General features: G+C 44.6%; 1 pseudogene; it reads left to right on the forward strand.

Annotated features, from left to right (window-relative positions):
* The window catches only part of LOC114040270, a 33,825-nt pseudogene that overhangs the window by 22,530 nt on the left and 1,799 nt on the right, over positions 1 to 9,496 (forward strand).

Here is a 9,496-nt window from a genome sequence, read left to right on the forward strand (position 1 = left end):
TGAAACATGAATCTAGCTCAGTCCATCTTGAGATTTCTATATTGTCCTGCTTTCCACTGTTCTTTCATAAGACAGACTCAGTTTCCTGATCTGTTAACAAGAAGGGTGTGGTCTCTGAGGTCCATTAACTAGCTCGGGACCAATGATTCTATGGTCCTAAATTCACCAGAAGCAGCTAGTTGGTGCAGTAGTTAGAGTACCTGGCCTGGAGTCAGGAAGACCCAAGTTCAAATCTAGCCTCAGACACTAGCTGTGTAACCCTAGGCAAGTGACTTAACCCCGTTTGTCTCAATTTTCTCATCTGTAAAATGAGCTGGAAAAGGAAATGGGAAACCATTCCAGTATCTTTTCCAAGAAAGCCCCAAACGGGATCAGGAAGACTAGGCCATGACTGTACAACAAGGGCAAGTCCATCACCTTCCCAGGTGACCATAAGGTGGTCAGTCACCTTCTGGAGCCCCTGCTTCATCCTTTCAGAGATTAGCTGGGACCCCCTGCTTCATTCAGTCTCACTGCCCTTGAACAATGTCTTAAAATTAACTGACTCAGTAGCAGCCTTGGGAACAGAAGTGCAGATGGTGTGTGAGAGGAAGCTTCATGTTTGCTTGGCTGGTCTCTTTTCAGCTGCTTACTGAAATGTTTATGTGGCAAAAAGCAAGCCCTGCTGCCTGCCTCTGGCTACTTACAGCAGTAATCTTTGTCCTGGTGTCCTGGGGTAAACACTAAGTAACTCAAAGTTTTTGAAAATGCCAGGAATATTTCTCAGATTCCAGGACCAAACCTAGGACCAGATGTACTCCCACAGCTCAGGGCCAGGTGATGTTCCACCTGAGCAAAGGGACCTTGGGGGATACCACATTTGAGCCCCTTGTTTGGCAGATAAGAAAACTTAAGCTTCAGATTCAGCAGCCTGCCCAAAGTCACCTAGAGGGCCAGCAGAGTTGACTTTTACAGACAGTGGTTAATTTTAGCCTTATACCCCTGTGCAGTTGGTACTATGGGTATCACTCTTCCTGTTATGAATAAGAAAAGTTAACTGAATTTCCCTGTGGTCACAGAATTCAATGCAACAATCATTTATTAAGTGCCTACTATGTGCCAGACAGTGGGTGAAGCAGTAGAATACAAAGACAAAAATGAAGCAACCCCTGGCCTCAAAGAGATGCCCAGTCTCTCAGGGAAATGAACGGGGGAGGGATAGCACAGACACAGAAAATTAAACACAAAGCCCATACAAAGTAATTTCCGGTGGGATAGTGTATGTCTCAACAAAATAGGTTTCTAGAGAGCACAATAAAAGTGTAAGGAGGAGCAGATGGGGACGAGGGAAGGATGGTGCTGTGGTGGATATGTATGAGGAAGGGGGTGGGGTGGATGGGAAGAAAGCTCAGCCCTAGGCAGCCTGTGATTCCCATTCCAGAGAATTCCCTGGGAATTACCCTGGGAAGGGTAATTACATTGCCCTGTTATTCACAATAGCAACAGAGATTTTTAATTTGATTAACAAGCCCTGATGAAGATGGGGAAAGGTAAGCCAGGTGGGTGGGGTGCGGTGGGAGAGAAGTCCCTGAACCCAGGTATAGGGCACATGGCAAGTCCTTGGTCCTGATGTTTATAGAGGATTGAGGGATGTTAGAGGTAATCGCCTCCTATTCTTAGCCTGTCAACTCACTCCAAAGCTGTTTAGTTGGTGGAGAAAGGAAGGATCAGGAGAGACCACTGGCCAATGGTCTGATGTAGAGCATGAAGAGCAGTGAGGCTATTAATATAGAAACGGAAGACAAACTTAGCTCTTCTTGTCTCCATTTCCAGCACACTGTCCACTATGGTACACTGCCCCTGGACTCCGGTGACAATTGGTGACCCAGCCTCCAAACGAGTGAAAAGGAATCCATCCCATCTCAAGCTAGCTCCCTCTGCCTTTGGACGGCTCCAGGGGTTAGGAGGTTAATTCATACATAGATCTCCTTCTGCCCCTTTGCAGCTCCCACCTACTGGGTCCAGAGCTGCCCTTCTGGGCCTGGCAGAAGAGCCTCGTTCAAACAACAACCATTCAAAAGCCTGGCAATGTGTTACAGTGAAAACACAGCTGGATTCGGAGCCAAATGACCTGAATTCTAATTCACATCCTGCTTCTTCCACATTTCTAGGTGACCTTGGATGGGTCGCTTCATTCCTCTGAGCCTCAGTTTCCCACTCTGGAAAATGAGGAGTTGTGCTAAAAAGCCTCTGAGATTCTTTCCATCTCTAGAGCTACGAGACTATTAGTCTATGACCTGCACACTGCTATCAAGGTCCCCCTGCCCATTCCCTCCAAGTCTTCTCTGCTCCAGACTAAACAACTCCCACTCCTTTCAATGGATCTTCATGGCATGGCCTTCCCCTCCACTACCCTGGCTGTCTTGGGGAGCTGAAGGGAGAAAGGGTGCTGGATTTGTGTGCCCTGGTCCCAGGTTCACATCCTTTCTCTGCTACTTGCTTGTGTGACCTTTAAAAAGGCCCTTGATTCTAAGGACCTCAGATTTTTCCCTTGTAGAATGAAGGGGCTGAGCTCAGTACCTCTGAGGTTAGGTTCCTTCCAGCTCAAGAGATTGGATCCCCATTCTTTATGTGAAAGCCAGGCTTACCTATTCTCAGCCTGCCCTTTGTAACAATCGATTCTCTGTGTCTGTGCCCTTCTAAATCTGCCCATCAGATATGTCCCGTGCCCTTTTTATCTAGGAAGCCTTTTTGGATGCTCTTTGCACAGACTATTTGAGGAGGTCCACGTACTAGTATGAAGACCAAACTTCTCCATGCTCTGTATACCAGATCTATGAAAAGTTCAGTCCTTACAAACCCCCAGGGGTACATTAGTCCCCTCCCATCATCCAGGTCGGGGCGCCCCACACCTTCATTCTCTTTTGATGTGGAAACCAAGCCATCTATTATCAGGGATCAGCCCAAGGACAGAGCTGACTCAGGGCCCGTGTGGCCCATTACATCTCACCCCCTTCTTTGCCCTATCACTGCTCTAGGACTACATAATATTCTCTGACAATTAAGACCTGAGTTCAAAAATGATTCTTACTAACTGTGGATAAATCATTTCACTTCTGTTTGCCTCAGTTTCTTTATCTATAAAATGGGGATAATACCAGCACCTACCTCTCAGTGTTGTTGTGACACTCAGATAAGATAATAATTGTAAAGCACTTAGCACAGTTCCTGGGACATAATAAGTGCCATAGAAATGTCAACAATTATCATTGTTATTATGTTCTGTTTGGACTGAGAAGGCAGAACTATGAGCAGTGGATGGGGGTTACAGGGACAAACTGAGGTCTAATGAGAAAAGAAAAAACACAACTTCCTAACAATGAGAGATGACCCAAAGGGGTTGGGGTTGGTGGGTGGAGAGGTCCCCATCACTGGAGGAGTTCAACAAAGGGCATTTTATCAGGAGGATTCTTGTTCATTCATGGGTCCAGCTAAGTACCTTCCATTGCTAAGACTTCATGAATGTATAATGTTAACCATGAAGCTGCCAAGAGGAAGACATAGAGACAAAGACACAGAGACAGAGAAACAGAGAGAAGAAAAAGAGAAAGACAGAGAGGGAAACAGAGATATAGAGAGACAGAAAATGAGAAAGACAGACACAGAGAACCAGAGATAGAGAGAATGACAGAGACACAGAGACAGAGACAAACAGAGAGAAGGTAGAGAGATGCACAGAGAGAGACAGAGAGACAGGGACAGAGTGAGAAAGAAAGATAGATACAGAAAACAAGAGGCAGAAAAAGACAGAGAGAGACAGAGACAGAAACAAATTAAGACAGAAAAAGGGGGAGGGAGGGAGGGAGAGAGAGAGAGAGAGAGAAAGGAGTCAAAGAGAGAAAGAGATCAGAAAAACCTGCTTTCAAGTTCTGGGTGTCATACCTGGTGCAGCATAAAATTAAATAGTGAGAAACATATCATAGTGGGAAGCAAGTTGGCCATGAAGTCAGCTAGACCTGGATGAATTCAAGTCCTGCTTCTGACCTCTTGGCCATGTGATGAGGACAGAATACATGAAAACGTGGGCAACCTACCCCAAGCATACCCTGCTATGGGAGTGGAGGGGTGGGGGGAAGGAAGAGAAAGGAGTCCCAAGGGGATGGTCTTGCCTCCAGGGCAGAGCTACCTCACCGAGGGGCTGTCTTTTAAACAGTGGTGAAATTGACATGGCACTGGTATGAAATACACAAATCCTATAAAATTAACCTTGAAATGTTAACATTCTCAAGCATGCAATGTACCTTATGTTTTCACCATTTAATTTATTCTGAAGATTGTATCTTTGTAGTTGTATCACATTGTACTTGATTCTTGTTCTGGGAATTTTTCAATTATGTTCATTCAAAAAAATTAAAATTCAGATCCAGACCCAGGCTCCTAAAATTTCCTCTAATGCATCAAGAATGTGATCACTGAGTCTGGGAGTGCATATAAGATAGAATATTGGACAGAATAGGCAACCACTTAAATCTTACCTTTAAAACTCAGAGATTGTCATTTCAAATTGGCCTCAAACTTTATGTGATGGGTCAGAGATTTAGAGCTAGGAAAGGCTTCAGAGAACATCTAGGGCAAACCTTCCCTTATTTTACAGATAGGGAAACGGAGGTCCCAAGAGGCTAAGTGACATTCATAGCATCTTCTCAACCCATCTCCTAGGTGGAGGACCATGGCAAAGTATGAACAGAAAAGATTTAAAAGCAATGGTGCCCTCACCCTCTGTTGGGGCCAGTTAGTAGCAGAATCCCAGGTTTTGAGCTGGAATGGACCTTATAGCTCATCTTGTCTAATGCCCTCATTTAATGGCTGAGGAAACTGAGACCCAGAGAGGAAAGTGGTAAATCCAAAGTCAAAGGCAGTTAAGTGCAGAGCCAGGTTCTCTTGTTATATTCCTATAGCATCCAGCTAGTCATGGGTGGATGGATGGATGGATGGGTGGATGGATGGATAGATGGATGGATGGGTGGGTAGGTGGGTAGGTGGATGAATGGATGGATAAAGTATGTAAGAACTTACTATGTGCAAAGCACTATGCTAAACACTGAAGATGGAGACAAAGACAGATCCTGCTCTCAAGAAGCTCATATTCTAATACAGGAGACAGCCCCCAGGGTTTTGGCTGCCAGTCAGTTGGAAAAGCCCCACCTGATAGCAGTCATCTGATAGTGCAAATGACTTTGGAGGCAAGAACTTTTTTCTTGGGTCTTCAGTAGCTATGGCTATAGCAACTGCAGGAGAAGTTGCCAGGTTGCATCTCCCCAGTGGCTGCTTCCAATAATGATGGCTATAGGAACTGAGCTAGAAGTCTTGCTATTCCCAAAGCTCTTGTGTTCAGGGTCCTGGGCTTTCTCAAATGTGGTCTGAAGGGATATAGTGGCCAAGGTGGTAGTGGTGGTGGTGGTGGTGGTTGGAGCTCCTTAGTACATGTTTCCTTTCTCTCTCTCTCTCTCTCTCTCTCTCTCTCTCTCTCTCTCTCTACCTGTATGTAAGGGTGGTGGTGGTGCAGGAGAGGGTAGCTTGCTGCCTCAGCTGGCTGGTCCACCTGCCCTGTGAGTGGCAATTGGTCGGCATTATTGGGGTGACCAACTTTTTCTCCATGTGATGGCTCTGCAGGCTGAGCTCAAAGCAGAACATGTGGTCTGAGGGATATTGCCCATCTACCTGTCAGTAGGAATTGGTCAGCAGTTGCTGCTGTTGCTGGTAAGGAAGATGAGCTCCTTCACAATGACTTTTTCCCCTCAGTGGTGGCTGTGGTGCCTGGGTTGGAAGTAAGTCTGGTGGTTTGAGAGACACTGTTACTCCCAATGCTCTTGGGTTCAGGGTCTTGGGCTATGTCTATCAGGTTCCGAAGGGAGATGATGGTCAAGGTGGTGGTAGTTTGACTTGCCTGGTGCCTCCCAATTCCCCCCAGGGGGCCTTGCTGTTTTAGTTAGGCTGGCTGGGCATCATCCCTAATCTCCCAGTTGCCAGAGCTCTGATAGGTGAACTTTTGTCTCATGTTGTCAGCCCCCATGACATGTTCTGACCGTCTCGACACCATGCTGTCTACTGGTTTCTCACTTTTTTAGTTCTCCTTTATGTGCTGTGTTTCTCCATTAGAATGTAAGCTTCTTGAGGGCAGAGGCTATCCTGTTAGCTTATATTTGTATATCTAGCACTTAGCACAATTCCCTGCACATGGCATGTGCTTGGTTAATTATTTATCTATCTAAATATTTATCTATCCTGGCTAAGTATCTATGTGTTGGTCTAACCATCTATATATTTATATACTTATCTATATATGTATGTATGCATGTATCTAAGTATCTATCCATCTATGTATCTAGCTGTGTATTTCTCTCTCTATCTCTCTGTTTATCTATCCATCCATCCATGTATCTAGCTATCTTTATATATCTAGCTATGTATGTATGTATGTATCTACTTACCTACCTATCATATAACTTCCTTCTTTCTTATTCCCTCTTCTTTGCTATTTTTCTTTCTGGTTTCCATTGTCTCTGAAATAGGCCCGTTATTAAACATTTTGCCCTCAGGGAAGCTGTTCCTCTGTGTAGGAGGAATGTTTTCAAGCCTGGTCTCATGACTACGGTTGGGATAGGAAGAGTTCTGCTCAATGCTAGAAGGAAATTGGTGGAGTGTGACGCATAAGACTCCTAAGCTGTCAGAACTGATGAAACAGCCTAATAGGATTTCACAATCTCCAATATTTATTTCATGACCTATGGCTCAGTAATTCTGGGTCAGAAGGCTTATTCTTTTGCATCTTTAGAAGTACAATCCTCCCATTAGGCAATGGAGTCATTCAATCAATGAACATTTATTAAGCACTCACTATGAAAGTGGAGTTCTAACCAATTGAGGAATATGATTTATCTGTATATTCTTAAGACTATTGTTTCTGACAAAGGGGCAGTTCTCAGACAGCGGCATTCAGCTTTTCTGCTTCCTTTGTTTGATGCTTCAAATCCTGCTAGGTGCCAGAGGGGGCTGAGATAGAGTGAACAAATGTTTATTTGGCACCTATTGCAGAACTGAGCCTAGGATCCTCACCCTGAGCCTCTGGAGGTGCTCGAGACCAGGCCCATTCCTTCTGGATGCCTCTGACATATGTAGAATAGCTCATCCCTACCTTCTGGATCTTGCCTTTTTACATTCTTGAAAATCATTTCTAAGTTGTAACCTGGCCTTTTCTTTCTGGGCAAAATAATCTCAGTTCCCCGAGGCTTTCCTTCTAGATAGCTAAGACCTACTTTTAAATCAACTTAAATCCATAAGCTTCTAGCCAATGTAGTGGTACCCCAAAATTCTGTGCATGTGCAGAAAATATATAGCCCCATATCTAACTCATCTTTATTAATTGTGCTTAATAAAAGTTTATTGAATCAATATTTATTTGAAAGAATAGACAATTATGTAGGGTTTGTGATGAGGTAATGGGGGTAAAGCTCTGGACAACCCTAAAATCAAACCATAAATATCAGCTGTCATTATTGTCTCATTTGAACCTCATGATCACTGTGTCAACAATTGGTCAGCCAACAAACAGCCTAGTACTAAGTCTTCAGGATGCAAAGAGAGGCACAAGAAACAGTGCCTGCCCTCAAGGAGCTCACACTCTAATGGAGGAAACAAACGTAAACAACTGTGTGCAAACAAGACAGAGACAGGCTAAAGTGGATGTGATTAACAGATGGAAGGCAGTGGCCTTGGGGTGGTGGAGGAAGGTGTTCCATCAGCTGTCCTCACCCTGTGGATAGGACCATGGGTGTTATTAACTCTGGTTTGCAGAAGCTGAGAGGAGTAAATTCACTTCCTAGGATCCCATGGCTAGTGAGCTCAGAGCTGGGCTTTGAACCTCGCCTTTTATCACCACCCCACGCTGCCTCTCCTGGTCTTGGTGTTTCCTCCTCCATCACTCTAGCCACCAGGCAATGCTGCCTCAGCCATGTTCGTAGAATGCTTAAGCGATTGCTACACAGGAAAGGGACATCCTACTTGCTAATGTCCACTTTGTCCAACAGAATTTTCAGAAATGAGTATATATCTACATAGTCTACTGTGCTGTGACCCCATAACCAAAATACAATAGGTTATTGGAGCAACATAACTCATCACCATATATACCCCCACGTCAAATGACTGGTCCTGCTCTTTCCCGTGGAACAGAATTGCCAAAGAAAGGTACCCAATGATGGGCAAATGGCTCAGCAGATTGTGGTCTATGAACGTGCTTTGCCACAAGTGACAATAAATGTGAAATATTCAGAGAATCCTGAAAAGATTGCATGATTCTACTTTTAATACTATCAATGTGAGAGTAGCTAAGTCACTGCCTTCTTTGAACCTCAATTTCTTCATCTATAAAAGAGAGAGTTAGATTATGAGGCCTTTAAGTTCCCCTTCCTGGGGGGCAGCTAGGTGGCACAGTGGATAGAGCACCAGCCCTGAAGTCAGGAGGACCTGAGTTCAAATCCAGCTTCAGACCAAACACTTGACACTTACTAGCTGTGTGACCCTAGGCAAGTCACTTAACCCCAACTGCCTTAAAAAAAATAATAATAAGTTCCCCTTCCTGGTCTAGGTATATGATCTCCTGTCCTGTGAGCCTAAAGCTAGACCTGGGTACTAGCGGAGGCAATGCCTTTACACCTTCCCTATTGTCTGCTCCCAAGTTCCTTGTCCTCTCCAAGTACTACCCCCAAATTTCATGAAGCCTCTCTTTGAAAATGTCTTCAATTGATCCTGTGTGTATCTTGTTTATACAAGATAGTTTTCATGTTGTCTCCCCCATTAGACTGGGAACTCCTTGAGGGCAAGAACTATCTTTTCTCTTCCTGTATATTCCCAATGCTTAGCACAGTGCCTGCTACATGTAAGCACTTAATAAATGCTTGTGATGGCTTGACTTCTCTAGACATCCCAGGAGAAGTGATCTTTCTCTCCTCTACATTCCTTTAGAATTCGATTCATATGTTGTACACTTAGGAACCCTTACTGCATTCACAGAACGGATTTCGATCTGTGAATGAAAGTCATGCCCACTCCCCCACACACTCCCATAATATCCCTAACACGTGGACAAACTGCCTCCACCTGGAGACCTCCAGTGAAGGAGAACATGTGATACCCTGCAACCTCTTTGGGACAGCTTCCACTGTGAGGAAGGGAAGCGAATGTACAGCTTCCCCCACTCTCCTGGTGCTGTCTTCAGTAGAGGGAGCATGACTGTCCTCACCTAGGAGTTCCCTTTACCAATGACATCCTAAGTCCAGTTTCTACCCACCTGCACTGGCTTTTTCAGGTTAGAGTCCTTATTTTACTTATGCCAATGGTACCAAACTTCTCATGACGGACACAGCACAACCATTCAGCAAATATGTGTTCATTGACTGAATGGTGTTTTAATTCTACCATCGGTGGATTTTCTGGTAGAATCAAGACCTGAACTAAG

The sequence above is a fragment of the Vombatus ursinus genome, unplaced genomic scaffold (genome assembly GCF_900497805.2).
Source record: "Vombatus ursinus unplaced genomic scaffold, bare-nosed wombat genome assembly UNPS02012901.1, whole genome shotgun sequence".
Lineage (NCBI taxonomy): Eukaryota > Metazoa > Chordata > Mammalia > Diprotodontia > Vombatidae > Vombatus > Vombatus ursinus.